At 44.0% G+C, this 20,905-nt stretch overlaps 1 protein-coding gene across 1 annotated transcript in view; it reads right to left on the bottom strand.

Moving 5' to 3' along the window:
- The window catches only part of CDH13 (cadherin 13), a 1,007,607-nt gene that overhangs the window by 152,326 nt on the left and 834,376 nt on the right, over window positions 1-20,905 (bottom strand). The window lies entirely within an intron of this gene.

Below are 20,905 nucleotides of genomic sequence, written 5' to 3'. Positions count from 1 at the left end.
ATCCAGACATGATCTGATAAATTTAACACAAGCAATATTCCACTATTGTCTCTCAATAGACATAAGTTTTTCATTTGAATATTTGACAGATATTTTGCTACCGTGTTTAAATACTCAAAACAACTAACCAAGGGGCCTGATCCTAAGATGAAGAAGAGTGCAGCGGTTGGTAGGCAACAACCCCCGCATTTAAGTTGTCATCCTTGGTGGATTTGCTTGTCTTGGACAACCAGCATGCTGTTCTTCTTCTGGTAAGGCAGGCCCCCACATTTCCTTTGGGGACCTACTCATCACTTCTCCTCTGCCCATGTGGTTTGGGTTGGATGACTTTCTCCACCCTCCACTCTGGCCCTTTTGGAATGAACCCTGATGAGAAGAAGCCAATAAGTGCATGCCATCCCAGGGGCACCACGACTAGTCCAGGTCAGGACCTGTGATTGACAGTTGGGAGAAGGAAGCTCTGTTTCTTGGTGGTGTGAACCTGGAAGCATTTAGCCAGGGAGCTAGATGAACCATCTCATGCCACAGCAGTGGTGGGGTGAGGGAAGTCTGTCTGAGAACGAAGCCAGTCTACTGAGAGAATTAGACTTGAACCCTGGAGAAAAAGAAATGTTTTCCAGTGATTCCAATGGAGTCACTTCATCATGCCATGCCTTTGCCTATGGACTTTTCAGCTAATTAGGGCATTAATTATCCTTATTTGCTTAAAGCAGTTTGGGTTGGTTTCGTAATCACTCACCCAGAGAGTTTGAGCTGAACCACCTTCAATAGCAAAAATAAAGTATTTTCATTTTTGTTATTGAAGGTCCTACCAATCGCAAACAGTCCTACCAGTATCACAGCTTTGAGAGTCTTTGTTTATACCAACCGATAATTAAGAAATACCACGGGAAGCAAAGAACAAAAACACAATGGGGATCTATAATTTCTTTCTCAAGCCAAAAGTTTACATGTTAAATTTTAATATCTCAATGCTAGCTGTCTCCAAAATTTTTAAGTAGTTTTAAAGTGTGGTTAGCTGTTTGCTCCTTAGGGCACCTTTAAGTGGTTGTTTCTTAACTAAGAGCTTCTGAGCTACTAACTTAAGGAGTGGTAGTTCTATTGGATGGGTTGGAAGGCTCTAAACTCTTAAATTCAAGAGGATGAGTGGCACGCTGAATCACTCCTTGGTCAGGGTTACTCACAATGTTTTTATCCAGCTTTATTGAGATGTAATTGACATATAGCATTGCGTAAGTTTAAGGTATACAATGTGATGATTTGACACGTATATATTGCAAAATGAGCTCCACCAGGATTGAAGGTCAGACAGTTCTGTAACTGCTGAGTGCAAACAGAATTTAAAACCAAACCCAGCTCTGGGCCATTCTGGTTCTCCCTGGTTCAGTTGGCACCTCTCTGTAAAGGTGCTTGAAATGCCATCTACTCTCGAGCTGCAGCTGAAAAATCATCAGCCTAATGTAAGTGACTTTTTACTTATCATCATTGACAAGTTGGATTGGATTTACTATTTGCCATAAATTCTGCAGCTGGACCATATAAAACTAATAAATTGGCCCGTCTTCAAAATCTTTCCTGAGTGTCTCTGGACATACTAACCACTAACCAGGTCTAATTTCTTGTATAACATTTTTACTTTTGTAATAAAACATTGCATGTTTTTGGAAGCATGTAATCATGAAAACAAGAAATTGTGTGGATTTTTTTTGATATTGAAGAGATCATGGTAAACTTAATATCATTTTCCTCGTGTAACATCATTTACCAACATAATTCTTTGACACTATTTTAAGGGTTGCGTAAAATATAATAATATGTGTAATTTATAATTTACTTCATCTTCTATTATTAAGACTTTAGGTTATTTCTAATCTTTTAAAAATTTTGACAATTTTCAATAACATTGCAATGAACATCTTTATTCAGGAAGCTTTCAATATATTTTAACTTTTTTTTTAATGATAGATTCCAAGAAGCGGAATTACTAGGTCAAAGAGTATGAACATTTTAAGGCTCTTTATTCATATTTCAATACTGCTCTCCAAGAAGATCCTACCAATTTTCATATCAGTCTTACCAGAATGTTTAGTTTATGATCCCAGCCGTGGCTTGTTCCTAAAGAGAAGCTGATCTGGCCCATGACACAAATTGGGGAACAAGAACGATTCTATGATTGCTATCTAACAAGGATGTAAATTCTCACAACATTCACACTTCTCTGACTTGCAGTACAGGTTGCTATGGACACGCACTACAGGGCAGCTTCAAGCACTAACTATGGTGGGTATGTGCTGCTTTGTCTTCCCATTCCCTCTTCCTCTGGTATCTATGCTATAATTCCTTTGGGGGCATCACCTCTTCCTCACTCCCAGCACAGGCGGAGTTCAGGTAGAGTTGACTCTATCCCTGATCGAGGGATGGTCATGTGGCTCAGGCCTGGACAATCAGGACCTCCCGTTCCCATGGCCATGTGCTGAGCACAGAACCCAAGTTAGGCCACCCAGGATTGAAACTCAATTCCAGGACATACTTCTTTTAGAAGTCTTAGGTCAAAGAAGTCCTCTTTCTGTTGGACTTGAAGGTGGTAGGACAGAAATCTGGAGTTGGTAGTGGCTATTTGTAACCACACAGAGAAAGTCAGCCTGAGAAGGAAGACGAACTGAGGGGTAGAGATGGAGTTCTTTTAACCTCATCTGAGCTCTTTAATAGTCACCCTTGAAGCCAGATTTTACCTTTCAGATTTTGTGAGTTCTATGAGCTAATAAATTTCTCATTTCCTTAAGACATTTAAATTAGACGTTCTGTGAATAGCAACAAGGGACTTTTGACTAATATTGCAACTAATGCTATGATCAATTATCTGGTTATTTGCAAGAAAGTGTAAGAGCGATCATATCATACAGTATCACAATAGGCTCTTCACAACAGCACTCCAATTGTCTCATTAATACATTATTTTTCCTTTTAACATTTTCCCAGCCACAGAAACATTTTTTTTTGGACTAGAGAAAGTTATTACAATATTTTCTTTCATTAGTTTATGCATCCATTTTATCGAAAGTTATTGAACATCTAGTCTAAATATTGCGCTGGGTGCTGGGGATATGGGAATGAGAAAACAGGTCCCTTTCTTCAAGGAGTTTAGAGAAGTTTAGGGTTGAGGACGGGCATGTTCACATATAACTGTGACAGAACAGAGTCCCAGCTAAGCAGAGGTGTGTACAGATCCTTACGAGAGCACAAAGGAAGGACACATTGGCTTAACTCTCTTGTAGTTGAACAAATTTTATAACTAATTTAAAAAAGCGAACCAGCCAGTTCCCATTTCCTGAAGTAAATAAAACTTTATGACTGTAATAGGAAATAGTAGAAAATCAATTAGACTATTAAGCAGATAAATTGCAAGTTTTGGGATGAAATGTTCCAAAAGTCTCAATTTTCTGGCAAACTTAAGGCTACCTCTAAAAATGTTTTCATTATTGAAGAAATATCCAATTATTGTAAGGAAAATAGAAACTATACAGTCATTTCTAAAGTGGAAAGTGAAGATTCTTCTCTGCCCTTCCCCAACCCCATCTCCAAGAGGTAAATATTGTTAGTAGTCTGTTGTCTGTCTCCCTCCTTTTTCCTACACATTATAGACACACACATGCACACACACACACATTTTATATACACACATATTTAAACAAATGATACCATTCACACATTTGTTCAACTTGTTTTACTGTATCACTTTCATCTCAGTGCTCATAGATCTGTCCATTCTTTTTGACAGCTATACAACAGTCCACTGTATGGACCTATCATAATTTATTCAATCATTCCCTATTGTATGGTCATTTATTTGAGTCGTTTACAAGTTTTCACTTTTAAAAGCAACTCTAAGATAAAAAGTCCATTGGCCTATCAGTATTTGGGATTTTTCTGTAATAAACATTATTGCTTTCACAATGACAACAATAATAAAAACCAAACAACCAAAAATAAAAGCAACCTCCTTTGAAATGTAAAAGACCTAGAGAAAAGGCCACATGAATCCCTCGCTCCTGCATCACTGGAACACCTTCCTCTCACCTCAGACCTGCTTCCCACTCTAGCTGAGCCTTTTCCAGGAAGTCTTACCCTAAATCCCTAGCTCCTATAGTCACTCTTACTTGAAATACACATGCTCATACTTATTTCTGGACCGCTCAGCAGCCTCAACTGCTTTGTCTTTGTCGCTCTGCTGGAGAAGACTCCTAGACAGCCCGCAGCGGCCCCATTCTCTGGGAAGAACAATTGCTTTGGAAAAATAGGCCCCAGTGGCCTTGTGTCATGTTTGTCTCCCTTGCACTAGTGACTGATTCACAATTGACTCCCTAATCCCAGCCGGGACAGTCGGATTCTGGGAATATGAAATGCGGAACCAGGCAGCATGGAGACAGATGTAGGGCCAACCCTCTTGCCTCTCTCCACATTACTCCTAAGCCTGATAGGAGGATTTTTGCCTTCTTAAATGTTTTGGGAGGAAACTTACCACACTGGCGCTCCTCTCTGCCCCTGTGGAAGGCACCCTGTCTCTGGGGAATGAGACCTTCAGTTGTCCAGCTGCTCTGCCACTTGGGGAGTGAACTGAACAGGGGGCAGGAAGCCTCATCGTCCCCTCAAGGCCAAGCTGCACTCTCTAGGGCAAGAATCGCACCTGATTTTTGTGTTTATTTCTCTGAATTGATTCAAGGCTCAGAGGGGAGATGAGTGTGATCAACTCCAACAGAAAGAGCCTTCATGCACTGCTCTAACCAGAAGTTTGTGAGCTCTGCCGCTGAGACCTGGGACTGTGCTGGCTCCTGACTTCAACTCCTTCCTTGATCCTGTAACACACCCCGTGTTTCCTCAGGAGATCCTTTTTGGCGCTGAAGCCAGAATCAGTTTCAGTTGCTTGTAACCGAAGGGACCTGCGGCGAGGCTAATGTTACGTGTTCACCGGGTCCTATTTCTTTTGACTCCGGGGCGTGCAGCTAGACTGTAAGATGGACTCGTGTGACCGATGCTGGCCAACGGACTATGGGCAGAAGTGACATACTGGAATGGCCCTTAAATCTTCCACAGAATCCTCCTTATTTCCTATTCCCCAAAAGGAAGGAGCCTGGATCTCCAAATAATTGTGTGGAGTGGAGCCCCTTCACTGACCCGCTTTAGACTACGGTGTGAACAAGAACCAAGCTGTTCTTTAGGTTTAGGGGACGTTTATTATGGTGCTCAGCCTACCCTGACTAGTATGAAGCCTATGTTTCCTGTTTGGTCTTATTTTGAATGCCCATTTACTATCTCCCTAAGTGGATGACAAAGTTTTCAAGGGCAAGGACCATGCCTTTGACCCCCATGGCTAGCCAGTACACAGCCCACGAGGTGGGCGATTGACTTTCGTTATTGATAACGATGATATATTACTGTTTCCCTGAACTAAATTATATCTCAAAGGTCTGAGTGTATCAGTGGCGTTTCCCAACCAGAGTCATTTATTCTCAGCGAATGACTTGTACTTTGGGGAGCTCTAGCTCAAGGAGATAGGATTTTCTTTTGACCAAGAAAGGCACTGTGTCAAAACTGGGAAAATTAAATTGGCTGCTCTGATTATTTTAAGCTATCTGATCCGTAAGACATATCGAAGAGTCAAGCTGCTCTCCTGGCTTGAATTCCGCAGTCATGCACTTGCTTCCTCCTCCTGGGTGTCTACTAGCAACCAGTTAATCTATATCCTAGAAACAAAAGGAAGATGGTATGTTTGCAAGAAAAAGCCTCGGGTGTGTCTCCACGGACACAGGCCAGGTTTGCTGATCACAGTGATTTGAAAACCAAACATTTCATCTTGAAATAAGAGTCGAGCCGTGTCATTAAATATGGCACATAATCAATCACCGGACCCTTGATGTTTTACACAGTAACAGCAACTTCCACACGAGTATGCATTTAACGGAACATTTATCACTAATAACAAGCATAATGGTAGCCGTGGGGGAAAATCAACGAATAAACATTACACGGAAAAAGGCTTTGCCATCAACCCGCACAGTACCCCATCCTTGTCTTGCCTGGTCTTGAACCACTCTCCATAGCTCTCTCTACACTTTGTCCAGACTGGATTTCTTCCCATTGTACCCTACTTTTTCTTTCTTTTGACCTTTCACCTCTACTTCTTCTTCCAGGCTAATTCCTGCTCATTTGCTGATGGTCGTTCTTCACTGCACTGAAGCTCCGTGAAGGCAGGGACCTTACTGCACAACAGGGTGACTAACACTTAGGAAGAGACGGTCAGATTTGATCAATTACTATTCACCTGGCTCCACCACTTAGTAGCTGAGTGATCCTGGTCAAGTTACTTAAGTTCTCATTGCCTCAGTTTCCTCCCCTGTAAAATGGGGAGAATAATTATACTTCTAGGGTAAGTGAGGATTAAAATAGGTAACATAAAGTGCTAAGCACAGAGCTTGGCATACGTAAATGCTCAATAGATGGCTGCTGTTATTATGCAATAGAATCTTTGGAAAATCTTCTAAAGATGTGGCAAGCAATGAGGGTGGCCTCCAGGAACAGTCAAAAGGAACTCAATGCTGCCAACAACCGTGAATGAGCCTGGAAGTGGATCCTTTCCCAGTCAAATCTTCTGATGACGCTGCAGAATCTGGACAGACACATGGATTGCAGCTTTGGGAGAGCCCATTAAGTGGAGGACACAGCTAAGCCATACCCAGGCTCCTGAACATAGAAAATGTGAGAAAATATATATCCATTGTTTTAAGTCACTAAGTTTTGGGGTAATTTGTTATGCAGCAATAAATAGCTAATATAGTTTCTCCCCGGCACTTAGCACAGTCCTTAATATTCTTGTTTATTGATTACTTGTTTATTGGCTATCTTGACTCTGACCATTTGAGCTCCATGAGGTCAGGGACCTTGTCTTGTTTAGAGCTTTATCTCCCAGCTACTAACTCAGTGCCTGGCACATCATAGTTACACAATAATTAGTCAATTATAGATATGTTTTTATAAAATAATGAATTACATAGAGTGGTGTGCCTGAAAATGTTTAACAACAGATTCTCTTGATTTGTGGTGTTTTTCAGTTTTGGTGGTTTAAATACCTTTACCATGGTGATTTCAAGCTGCCAATAATATGTCATTGAGGGCATAGTTGGAAAGTGATAGACACAATCAGTTATCGTGAGCTGGTAAGAGCTGGCTCCAGCTTATAAATGGTGCTTTCAGAGTGAAGAAAATCTGTAAGAAGTCTTTTTCAACAAGTCCCTTTGTTGTCTAACATTTAAGGTATTGTTAATGAGAAATATTAACGTGAGATTTATAGCAAAGATATAATTGAATTCATTTATTTATTTACTCATCAGCTTTGCCCAGATAGGCTGAGCAAAGCAAGACTCCTTGCAATACGGCACCAGAGCTGGGACCACATTCTTCTCCAGGTTAGCTGCGCCTGAGACCTGGTCTATAAATATTGCAAACAGATTGGTGAAAACATTATCTGAAGCAGAACGAGTGGTTGTCTCTCTGGAGTTTGATTTATCCACTCTGGCCACATAACACTGGGGATACGTAGTCCATAAATCCAGCAGGAACTGCACGCATTCCCTCGTAAAAGGTGCCTTATTCCCACCGCAGACAGTGAGCGACGTTCTTCCATCTCCCACGCAACAGGGTGAGGCGGGTTTGATGTGTCTGTGTCTTCAGGCCTCCTTTCACTTGCTCCTCAGTGCTAATATGAAAGTTCATGCTCTTGGCTGTCACCTGCTGTGTTTGCATTCCTGGCTGGCGTCTGGTGGGTGAGGAGAAGGCAGAGCTCATTTCCCCAGATTTACTGGTTGCTGATGAAGCCAGCAGGGTGGGGAAGCAACAGGGAAAATAAACACTGCCTCTTAGACATATGCAGCTGGAATAACCCAAGTGATAGATTTCAGGTTGAGGGACACCAAAATCAAATAAAACATTTCCAGGCGAAGTGTACATCTTCCGATGTTCCTGATGAGTTATAGTAAATAAACTGCCGATGGTGTTCATAGTATACCTGGAAAAATCACACCCTTCAGACCTAAGGCAGCAAATATTTGACATTCAGGTTGATTCCACTGAAACATTTATATAGTGTCTACCGGGTAGGGTGTGATGAATGATACAGACCCTGCCTTTGGTGTATTTATAGTCTAGGTAAAGGAACAAAAGGCTAGTATGTAAGGCATGATGAGATAAGTGTCATCGGAAGTGTACCAATTAAGGTCTGTGAGAGAGGAGTCAGAACGTGGGGTGCTCAGGAAGGCTACATGGAGGTTGTTTAATTTAGCAAACATTTAATGAGCACTTACTATGCCTTAGGCATCCTGCTAGATAGTAGTGACAAGTGAAAGGAGCCAAATCTACTGCTAGATAATTCCCAGATACTTTCAGTAGGATGAGATGGGAGTAGGAAGGCTGCTGTGGTGTGACAAAGTAGAGGCCACCTGACCTGGACATAGGTGGAGGGATTAAGGGGACATTTCTGCAGAAGAGAATATCCCATTACAGGATTAGAAATAGGATCTTGATGTGGAAGTAAATTTCTATGGAAAAAGATGGGAGACTATTAATCCTAAAACGCTCTTAAATTCAATCATTCAATAAGAACTGAAGGCTGATTCTGATTCCGGTCAGGACAGCATGGGAGCAAGAAGAAGGATAGAATATACTCCCCACCATCAAGGAACTCCCAGCTTAGCTGAAGATAGAACACATATAAGCGGCTCCACAGGCACTAGGTGGTACATGCTGAATGAGTTTGCACTCAGAAGGTTCAGATGTGAATGGTACGGTTGGAGGGCTACAGTGGCTTTGAAGGGGCTTCGGGTTAATGCAGGCTGGAGCTGAGCTTTGAAGGATAGGTATGAGGGGGGAGAACTCAGGGGAAAAAAGGGCCTGGGAACCAGCATGGTAGTGGCCAGCTGCGACAGGGCCACTGGTGTGGGTGGAGTCAAGGTTTGTGAGGTGAAGAGACGCAGCCTGTTGGTTCCTGAAAGCACCTCAGAGATCATCTAGTCCAGCCCCATCTTCAAGGAACTCACAGCGTGAGGAAACAGAGTAAGGGAATCCCAAGAAGCTATGGTTGGTTAGGGGCAGAAATGAACCTGCTGAAGAATTTCTTGGTTTTGTCTGTTTGATGGAGACAAGTTAAATATGGACCCCTAAAAGTTGAAGTAAAATAAAATGTAATTAAAGTGTTCTTTTCTGATTTTTATATATTTTCATAATCCACTGCTTACTGTACCAACATGTTTGTTCTAACCTTTAGGCCCTGGGCTGTCATAGCAACATTACGCCAGTTATATAGTAGGTGCTTATGACATATTGTCTGAGTCAGTGCTTCTCCAACTTGCCTGTATCAGAATCCCCTGGTGGGTGCATTAAAACACAGATTTTCAGCCCACTTCTAGTGCTTGTGATTCAGGCGGTCCAGGGTCGGGCCCAAGGATGTGCGTCTCTGACAAGTTTCTAGGAGACGCTGAGGCTGCTGATCTGGGGACCACACTTCGATTATTGCCGTTTGGAATGAACATTTGACTAAAAGTAGGTCAACATGTACCCTTATATATTTTTATTTAAAACTCACCTGTTTATGATGCAATTTAAATGAAAAATGAAAAACATAGTTTATCAAAGTTTCTCTCTCTGACTGTGAAATTTTCCTTTTTTCCTCCCTTTCTAGAAAAAATGTACTCCCTCTAAGACATCAAACAGCACATGGTTGCCTCTCCAATGTGCTTCAAATTGTCTTCTGGAAGTGTCCATTTGGATGTTCTCCCCCCACCTTCATGGGCCAATAACAGAACTTGTTATCTTCCCTGCAACACGGCCCTTCCTCCTGGAGACATAACTCAGGCTGGATGCTGGGGAGATGTCCTCAGCTCATCTCTCTCTTTCACCTCCAACAGCTGATCACCAAGTGCTATTGATTTCTCTTCCCCACCCTCTCCTGAATCTATCATCCCTGCTATCAGATGACTTTGAGCCCTCATCTTTTCTCACTGGAGTTACTGCAACAGCATCCAGACTGGTCCCTCTGCTATCTTCCAAACCACTCTCCATCCCAAAGCCAGCCAGAGTGAGCCGTCTAGACTACCATCTGACCACAGGACCCTCCTCAAAATGCCTCAGTGGCTACAGGATAATGTTCAAGTTCCTCAAGCATGGAAGACACTCTTGTCATGGCCTCATCTTCCACTTCTCCTCACTCACAGTGTTATATCCCTAGAACAGCAGACTATAGGCAATTTCGCCATCTTGGGCTCTTCACTCCTCTACACCTTTGCTCGCACTGTGCCCTCTGCCTGGGACGCCTTCCCTACATATGCTGTTTTTTTCCCCTGGGAAATTACTACTTGTCCTTACAAATCTTGCTTAGCTGTTGCTTCCTTCATAAAGCTTTCCTGCTCTTCCCAGAGTAACTCCTTCCTCTGCTGTATTAGCCCTATCTATACATTACAGTGAATGTTTTTCCCTTGGTTGACTTAATGACACAGCAATTTTCTCTTCTCATGTCTGTCTGTGATTATGCTGTGAGATGCTCAGAGTCAGGTTCCTGTGTCAAACACAGTGCACAGTGGAAGAGAGCTCTAAACGCTGTCAAGCTTTCAGCCCTAGAAGCTTTCATACCTTCTGTGGCAGGCAGAATAATGGCCCCCAAATATGTCCACGTCCTAATCCCTGGAACATGTGAATATGGCACCTTATGTGGCAAAAGCGACTTTGAAGATGTGATTCAGTAAAGGATCTTGAGATGAGGAGATCATCCTGGATTATGTAGGTGGGTCCAAAGTAATCACAAGGGTCCTTACAAAAGGGAGGCAGGAGGGTCAGAGAAGGAGATGTGACAATGGAAGCAGAGAGAGAAAGAGAGAGAGAGAGAGAGAGAGAGAGAGAGAAATTAAGATGTTACACTGCTGGTCTTGAAGACAGAGGAAGGGGCCATGAGTCAAGGAAGGCAGGTAGGCTCTAGAAGGTGGGAAAGGCAAAGGGACAGATTCTTCCCTAGAGCTTACAGAAGGAACCATCCCTGCTGACACCTTCATTTTATCCCAGTGAAATTAATTTGGGACTTCTGACTTCCAGAACTGTAAGGTAATAAATGTGTGTTGTTTTCAGCCGCAGATTTTGTGGTCATTTGTATTGGCAGCCGTAGGAAACTGATGCACCCTCTCTGGAGAGTGCTCATTGAGATCCTGGAGATTTGAGATGCTCACCAGCCTCCCAGCTCCATGTGGTGCACAATGTCACCAGCTGCCACCTTCACTTCACTCCCAGCTGCCTCCTTCCCAGGACTGCCCATCTTCCCAGAATAGCATCCTCTATCTTTCCTCTGGAAAATATTTCAATTTCAAGCCTTTGAAGTGTAATGTCAACCAGACCTTTCCCACAAAATCTGTCTAGTAGGAAGATAAATTTCCTCCCATCTACAAAATGGTAAATACCAAATCAGTTTATTGGAGAATCTTCTCTTCAATATATGTGATTTCCAATATGTCAGTCACTTGCAGAGTGTTCATTACAGCCCTCGATGGGGGCAAGGACCCAGTCGCTGACTCATTCCTGCTGTATCCCTAACGCCCAGCCTGATGAGACGCTGAGGCCCCAAGACGCTGCCTTTATATGATCATTCGGTTATACTCTTTGAAAAGAAATTGAGCTAATTCTAAACCCCCTGGGGAAAAATCTCATAGCCAGTGCAGTGTCTGGCACTCTCCGTTAATGTTTGCTGAATGAATAAATCAAGGGATGGCTATGCTGATCACTATACAGAAAACTTGGCCTCAGGGTTGCTATTGTGGGTTGCAGAGGTTACTGGTCCAAAGGCAGGGCCTGGGCAAGGTTGGACAGGCTAAGCTAGTTTCTAGAAGACCAGGTTATGCAGAGTAGGACAGGGTGACAAGGCTCTGGTTTTCCAGGAGGGAGCAGGGAAAGTCCTTCCCCTTTGGAGAGGCGTCCACGCCAAGGGAGTCTTTGCGTGTTCTGTGCTGGTGGGTCGGGCTCTCCTCTACCTCACGGTGGACACCCCATGGCTGGTTCCAACCCCAGGCTCAGCTCTTGGCCTGTTGCAGATCCTGAGTGTATAAGATGGAAGGGGGACAACCGAATCCAGTGGTGAGGTTTGGATGGGAATGACCTCTCAAAAAAAAGAGGGGGCTAGAGAATGTTACTCAGATGAGCCTCAGCAAATGCAGCTGGGGGCTGTCTCAAGTGACCCTGGGGGGCCATAGTCACCACAGCATAAAGTTAGGAAACTGGCATTCCTGTCATTCGCCAAGTACTCTCCGAAAGCAAATAGCTTTCCTTGGGTTTCGATTTATTACCATCTGAAATGTCATTCTCTGTGTGGGTAATAAAAGATAATACGTTTTATGGTGGCTCCTTATGTTAAGGTTTTACAAAATCTGTTATTAAATGATCTGCATAGACTCTAAATGAATTTTACCAGTTACATAGAATAGCAAGGTGGTTTTTTTTCTTTCTTCTCCCCCAAATCAAGTGCGGTTAGAAGCGTGGCACTCTCTGCATGTTTTCTAATCACACAGCAGAAGGTAATGCTTTTAAGGTCAGACTAAAAATTGCATTCTGCTGTGTAATCGGCTTCACAAAGTTACCTCCAACCCTTGGTGGATGTTTCTAAAATTAGGTTCTGAATGCCTAGGACTTGGAGCAATTTCAGCTTTACAACCTTTGCCTGACATAGGTCCTCCACATGTTAATGGCCTCTACCGTTAATTTCAGGCGCTTAGTCATTATTACAGCCTCAGCTTAGAAAAGCGCAGTCTAAGTGGGCTTTGTCAAGCCTGAGTTGCCCACCGTTTCTGAGAACCTGCTCACATTCAGATGTGATCTCCTAATCAAATCTGCCATCCAGGGTTCATTTTAATCGGTATTACATATTTTCCCTTAAATCAAATGCATTTTTATGCAAAGCTTACTTTGGCTTAGAGTTCTCTTGCTGGTAATAATTCCAGGTAGCTTTCGAAACAAAGTAGCCTGCTGAGAGGGAAATGAATCAGCAAATGACACCCACCCACTCTACCCATGGCCAGGAAAGTAGTTCAAGACTCCACTTTGCCTTTATGCTGTCATTGGGCTGTACTCTGAAAATAAATTGAACTAATTCTAAATCATCCGTGGAAAAAATCACACAAGATGGATTCCAATTATGCCACTGCTGTTGTTCCAAAAGCGAATTCACATGCCAGGGAGAAAAGGCAATGAGAATGACCCAGCCAAGGCTTATTCTGGAAAGCTCGCCTGTCGATTTCACACCTGGCACAGTCAGCCTTTTGATCACTTTCTTTCGTCATTATTTGGACAAGACCACCTAATGCACTGCGACCCCCTCCAGCCCCCGCCCGGTTCGCAGATGGCAGCCCTTCTGTGACCTTGGCCCCATCATTCATTTTGTTCTTGAAATTGTCTTGGCTCTGCTGACAAGAGCTAAGCCTATTAACATCCTTGAATGTTACTCTAGCAAAGAACAAGAAGTCAAATGTTACCACTTAACGTTTGGTCTTGCCTCTTGCTGGCTCAGCCTTGTAGACAGACTGTTGATAAAGACGAGTGTGTTTTCTTCACAAATAATAAAACCCACAACATGCCTTCAGAGGGATCCTTCCCATTTTATTTTTAAAAAATAACAATAAATAGCGTTTTCTGCGTTCTCTCCAGCTCCTTTCCAGAGATATTTTCAAGGTGGAGGGGGATTGAACTCTACTGCTAATCTCTCCAGGAGGGAACCCCATTGGAGGGACAGACTTCAGCACTGGGATGAGAACATACCTCTGTGCCTCACGCTCCCTCCTAGCTCTAACCTCAACCTATGGACCTTTCTGCTCTAGTCCACAGGTGCCCGTTCCTTGCGAGTCCAGCTGGGTTCCACTCAGATCCTCTCTCTTTATAATAATCATGGCTACATCCATTGAGCACTTACTGTATGCCGGCAACAGTGCTCAACCCTTCGTGTGAATTACTTCAGCTGATCCTCATGACACTTGTGAGGCAGGTGAGGTTGTTGCTTCCACGTACAGGTGAGGACTCTGTTGCCCAAAGACACATAGCTCTTGTGTGGTAGAGCTGGGATTGGAGCCCAAGTTGTCGGGTCCACAGCCTACTGTCCTAATTGCTACACCCTTGAACCTCCTCATCACTTACACAGTAGACCAAAGCCTGTCTTATTGGTAGCCTAAGGATTCCACGTGGGAACTTATTTCCCAGCTGTTCCCACCAGCCCTGTATGGGCTGGGCTTGGAAGGACGGGTGCTCTTTTTGGGTAGGTGGCCAGTCATGGGCAGCTCTGAACAATCGCCACCAAGTCTCTAAATATAGGCCTTCTTCTTGGAGACCCCATTTATTCCCACAGCTTCAGTTCTACCCACCCCTATCGATTCTGATAGCTTCAGTTACCACCTGTCTCTTTTATGTCCAACTGTCTCCTAATTCCCAGCTCCACACTTTTAACTACTTGATTGACATTTCCCCTGGATGTTTCACAAGAGCTGCAAACACAGCACGTCACAAAGCGGGCTCAGTACCTTCCTGCCCAGCACAAGCTTTCCCGGCCCTGGTCCATGGTGTCACCTCCACCAGGCAACCAGACCAGAAACCCATGATACCCTCTGTCTTCCTCACCGATTCTTTCTTGGATCTCATATTACTCCATCCTCACTATTCCCACTGCCCTCGTCTTAGTTTGGGTCGCCGTCACGTCTCATCCTGACCGCTATTTCCTGAGATAAGTAGAAGACAAACTTGGAGCAATGTGGGAATGGGTTATAGCATGCAGAAAGGAGGAAAGAGGGCCTGGTTACCAGCATCATGCCATTGAGGGAGGAAAGACCACTTCAGCTAGCCCAGTATATGGTGTACCAGAGGTCGTAACCATTGGCCAGTGGGAGATTTCTCAGGCTGACTTCCTATGTGCAAAATACGGGCCCCAGAGCATCCCAACATCGTACAACTACATCCTACAGAAGCTTCTGGACATTATTTAAGGGACTATGTGGGTGGTCCATTCACTTCTCCATTTCTTCACAGATGCTGTTCCCTTTGCCCAGAATGCAATTCTCTACACTCGAACTTGGCAAATTCCTACTACCCTCAAATGTCCCTCTCAAATGTCACTTTCTCTTTGAAACCTTCACTGAAATCTCCAGAGAAGAAAGATTGCAGAAGCATACAGAGTATACAGCTCCCTTGCAGCACACATTACATTGTGTCACCATAAACCGTAGATCTCTGTTCCTTCCACCCTGCTGTGAGATGCTTGGAGGAAGGAACCATGTTTTAATTATTTGCTCCTGCTAACTTGTGGCAGAGTGAAAATAGCATGGACTTAAAAGCCAAAATAAAGAGACACATTTAGTTGTTTTGTAACAGCTGTGTGCCCATGGACAGATCATACCCTCTGATGCCCAGGTGCCCTGGTTCTGCAAAAGGATGCAATCTTACCTTTTCTCTAGGACCATTGTGAAGATGGAATAGAATAACCTCTCTATATCACCAGTCATGTGACCTGGTACACAGAATGAACCTAGCAGGTGGAAGCTGTCATTATAGTCACAATCACAGAATAGTTGCTCAGTAAATCCTGGACAGGTACATGAGCTTTTAAATCAAAGCCACTAAGGAAGGAGGCTCCTCAAAGGGAAATGAGAGTTATCTCCATGACCTAGAGCAGTTGAATGGTGGCCCTGAAAAACACATGTCCACCTTCTAACCTTCAGTACCTTGAATGTGACCTTATTTGGAAAAACGGTCTTTGCAGATGTAACTAATTAGGGCTCTCAAGATGAGATCATCCTAGATAGGGTGGATTTCAAGGACACATGTCCTCATAAGAGATGGAAGAGGAGAAGACACAGACACAGAGGAGAAGGCCACCTGAAGACCGAGGCAGAGATTGGAGTGATGCTGCCTCAGGCCAAGGAAGCTTGGAGCCACCAGAAGCTGGAAGAAGCAAGAAAGGGTTTCCCCCTAGAGCCTTCAGAGGGAGCGCAGCCCTGCTGACTCCTTGATTTTTTCACTTCTGGTCTCCAGAACGGGGAGAGAATGAATGACTTTCTGTTGCTGTAAGTCACTCAGTATGTGGTAATTTGTTACAGCAGCCCTAGGAAATGAATACACCTGTTAAATGCAAACTCTACCAGTGGTCCTTCTGCTCAGGGAATGGCTCACACGCCTTACCCTTAGAGTTCAGGCTGAACCCCCAACTTCACTGGTATGGTTGATTGGGGGTCTAGTTAGGGGCCTTGGGAATTTTACATTTTGAAGAGAGAGCTCAGTTTTCAGGGAACTCTGTCAACTATGAGTTCCACTCACATTGTCTGTCAACACACTGTCTTGTGTTAGTGGTGGTTCTTGCCAGTGGTTTGAGTAAATGTCCCATGGCAGGGAGGTGAAACATCTCCACAGCTATGAGTCCCCGGCTGCCCGGGATCCTGTATGTCCTGACAGCTCTCACATGCAGCATGCCTCAGAGCAGACCGTGGGGGTGGGAAGAATCCACTTATCCTTTGATGGGAAGACTGGGGAGAATACAAGGTGGGAAGGTAAAATCTTCATTAGCCCTTTCTCTCAGACACTCTGAAGGGAGAGGCTGCTTTAGAAACCTGCAGGCTAAGTCCACTCATTTTACTGGGAATTTTAACCACATGAATCTTCAGTTGCTAGCATGGTGTCTGGCTTCTAGATGGGCTCGGTGAATTTGTGTTTCCCAGAACACTGGCGTGAGCTTCAGGAGAAATGGAACTCATGAGTGGTGTGATTTTTGGACAAGTCATTTTGAGCTCTTAGCCTCAGTTTACTCTTCAACAAAATGGGGGTGGGGTGTAAGTGAATTCCAAGGCCACCCTCCAGCTTTAACAGGACTTGACCGCAATGAAGACCTCCAGCAAAAGTTCACGGGCATTGCAGCTTTGTACGTGATCTACCCATCACACCCAAAATGCCTACAATGGAATGGTACCCCCCCAAACACAACACGTTTCTAAGGAAGAAAACATAGGTTATGAAACAGTATCAATGGTATGATATCACATTGTGTGAAAAGAAACATTCCAACTTTATGCGCTGTGGCAGAGGGAATGCTATGTGTTCACCTAGGTCATTTCATTCTCTCCCTGAGCACACATTTCACTTTGCAGTTAGGAATCGCCACTTTACTGTGTCCTTGCCAGTGGAAAGTGGGCAGAGGGATGCGTGCCACCTCCAGGCTTAGCCCATCAAATCTCCCTGGTTTAGTCCTCCACGTTCCCTCCTTCCGTGGCTACCTGGGGGGCCACCTGTTGAAGGTGTGGTACCGCAGGTGGAAGAAGCTCTGTGGAATGGAGCTCCCACCAGTGTTGGACCAATCTCATTGGATTGTGGCCTGAGTGAGGAGTAACACTTACCAGGCTGAGCCACTGAGATGTGAGGCTGCTTGTTACAGCAGCTAGCATCACTGACTGCAGGCTGTACGCCCACCATCCAAAACAGAGAAGTGAGACGCCATGGTTACATTCTCCTTGGGTGGGTATATTCTTTTAATATTAATTGAACTAAGTATTTTACAAATTATATATAAATATGTGAGATCTCTCTCTCACTCTCGCTCTATGTATATATGTCTGTTTAAAAGTCTGTCTATCTATCTACACACACACTCAAAGTTAACAAGGGTTAGCTCAGTATGATGGAGTTACAGGTAAATGTTCTTCTCTTCCCTTTGTTTTGGGTTATCTATACTTAACGTTTTTTTCCTGCTGGAGAAATGTATGGTTTGGGTAACAGGGCAATATGTTACATATTAAAAGACACAATGTTAAAAAAGAAAAACAACAAAACAAAAACCTCAACAAACACAAAACACATAACATGAAAAGCTCTTCAAACTGATGCTTATGACGTTAGATCTATACCATTAGAACATTTTTTTTGTCCCTTCTAGATTGTCTCATGGGCCTAATGGAGAAAGTCAAGAGTAGTGTAACCCAGAAACATCTGTACGGAGCAAGACAGACATCAGCAGAGCATCGTCCTGCTGAAGCAGACTGACCATGCCCACAAGGCTGGCGGTGGTCCCCATGGAAACAAGCATCCTGAGACTCTGCTGCTCTCCTTCCACTCACATCTAAGCAAGCTTCCCACCAACCCCTCAGGTGAGGAACCTGAGGCTCAGAGAGTTCAATCATTCCACAAATACTCTCTGAGGTCCATTTAGCTGGTGGGGATAGAACCATAGACAAAAGTCACAAGGATCCCCTCTTCATGGAGCTTCCATTCTAGATGAGGAGACAGATTGTAAACCAGGTCAACAGAGATAAATGCTACAGGAAAAAATTAAATAAGAAGGGGGATAGAGAGTTCTGGGGTGACAGGGGGAGGATCAATTTTAAATAAGGTGTCCTGAGAAGGTCACATCTGATCAAAGCCATGAAGAGACTAAGGAGGAACCACAAAGATATTCTGGGAAAGAGCAATCTAGGCAGATGAACTAGCAAGTGCAAAGGTCCTGAGGCAGAGGCACATGGGATGGATTAGTAAGTCTGAAATATTTAAAAAACACAGAAAGTAATTCTTGAGGACTGATTTCTGACATTCTTGCTATTCTGTTCTATTAATGTTCAGGCCAGGGAGTGCTTGTTTGAAAAAGGGGCAAATACTGAGGATGTACTTTTGGATAGATGACCCAACTGTATGCTTTATGAGGGTAGAGACTACACCTGCCTTCCAAATGTCCCATATTCATTTGTTGGATGAATGAACAAATACAGTTGTAATTTTTGTAAAACAGAGAAAGATTTTCATCATTTCAAAAAAAATAAAAAATAAAAAGCATGTTTCCTTTAGTGCCAGCTGAAGCACAATCTGCCCAAATTTCATTGTAGACATAAAATCAAAGGCTGGGATTTTAACAACAGAAAAGCGTTTTAAAAACAAGTAGAATATATGGCACATCTATGGGAAATGTACTTTTCTTCCTTTTATCAGTATTCACTCCCACAGACAGAGATCTGTTATCTATCAGAGACGCCAAGCGTTGATATTCGGCCCAGCAACCAACGCAAACATTTGGCAATGCTCCAACTTCTTATTACAGTCAACTCCCACATCATGCAACTTTTTTTTTTTTTGTGAGGAGATCAGCCCTGTGCTAACATCCGCCAATCCTCCTCTTTTTTTGCCGAGGAAGACGGCCCTGGGCTAACATCCGTGCCCATCCTCCTCCACTTTATATGGGTCGCCGCCACAGCATGGCTCGCCAAAGCAGTGCGTCGGTGCGTGCCCGGGATTCGAACCAGCGAACCCCGGGCCGCCGCAGCGGAGTGCGTGCACCCAACCGCTTGCGCCACCGGGCCGGCCCCTCACATCATGCAACTTTTAATAAGAGAGCACAAAAGAAATGGTAAAGTAACGAAATGGACAGAAATGAAAACTGGGTGGGTGGTACATTGATCTCAGGTTTAAGACCTTCCTGGACCCAGTTTATTCAATTACCAAGTTGATCAATTCTACCTCCTTAAATTGTTCACATCTGTCCTCTTCTGTCCATTCTCATGATTTCTCCTTTAGTTTAGGGCACAAAAATAGCCTCTGTGGTCTCTGTGAGTCCCATCTCACAACCGCAAGTGCATTTTCATTAAAATTGTTTTTCTAACACTCAACTCTGATCACTTGGCTAATCTGTTCTAAATCTGACTGTGGCTCCTTGTTGCTGCCAGGATACTGTCTAAACTCTGTGGAATGGCACCAAAGGCCCTTGGAAATTTGTCCCCCTCTGCTTTCATTTCCTACCATGCCTCCCTTCATCCATTATCTACCAGCAATACTTAATCATTGCCCATGGTTTCTCAAACATGCCAGGGTCTTCCCACCTCTGTGCCTTTGCAAACACTGCTCCCTTTGCCTGGGACAGCTTCCATCCGTGTGTCCCCCAGGCAAGCACCTACTCATCCTACTCATTGGTTGAGTCTCAGCTCCCATGTCACTCTTGTGCGAAGCCTGCCCTGATTCTTCCATTTCCAATTGGGAGTCCACTTTTCTATACTCACACTGTGCCTTATTCGTGCCTATGTTTAATGCAATATCCATCTTATCACAGTTGCACATCTGGCTCCCTGCTAGCCTGTGACTTTCTCAAGGGCTGTGACTCTGCACATCAGTGCCGTTCCTGGACATCGAAGGTGCCTAATAGATACTTATGATTGGACGGAATGAGAGAGTATGACGGCGGCCTTAGGAGACTCTCTTGGTGGTTCACAGTCCCCCTGGACCAGCCAGGATCCCACCGCTGGCTGAGGTCGCAGTAATGAGGCGTAAGGGAGACAGAGTGGCCTTTAGAACCAGACAGTGCTAGAGAGGCAGCCCTGTTCTCCCCTTGCCACCTGTGTGGACCCGGACAAAGTGCTTCACTTTCCCTGTGCCTCCAGTACCTCCTCTGGAAAGGGGAATACCATCATCCTCCTGAAAGGCTGTCCTGAGGCCCGAAAGAGAGGACGCCTGCTGAATGCTCGGCACAGCAGGTACGAGCACCACCAGCTGGCTGCTTGTGTTGACTGTGGACAGTTAGCCTCACTACGCCTCAGTTTTACCATTTGTAAAACAGGGGGAATAATAATAATAATAATAATAATAATAATAATAATAATAATAATAATAGTATCTACCACACAGCGTTGTTGTGAGGACTAAATGAACTGATACATGCACAACATCCAATAGGGAACATTTGTTGAGCACTGACTATTAATACGACTGAACCCAGTCTTCTCTCTCACTGTACCACTCATCACTCCCAACTGTGCCATGTTGACGAACTTGTAAGCCTAGAAGTCAAGGATCACCTCTGTCTTCTCATGTCACGTCCCTGACACCC

Source organism: Diceros bicornis, chromosome 32, assembly GCF_020826845.1.
Source record: "Diceros bicornis minor isolate mBicDic1 chromosome 32, mDicBic1.mat.cur, whole genome shotgun sequence".
Classification (NCBI taxonomy): domain Eukaryota; kingdom Metazoa; phylum Chordata; class Mammalia; order Perissodactyla; family Rhinocerotidae; genus Diceros; species Diceros bicornis.
Note: the sequence above shows the minus strand (reverse complement) of the source record. Positions and strands in the feature narration are given on the sequence as shown.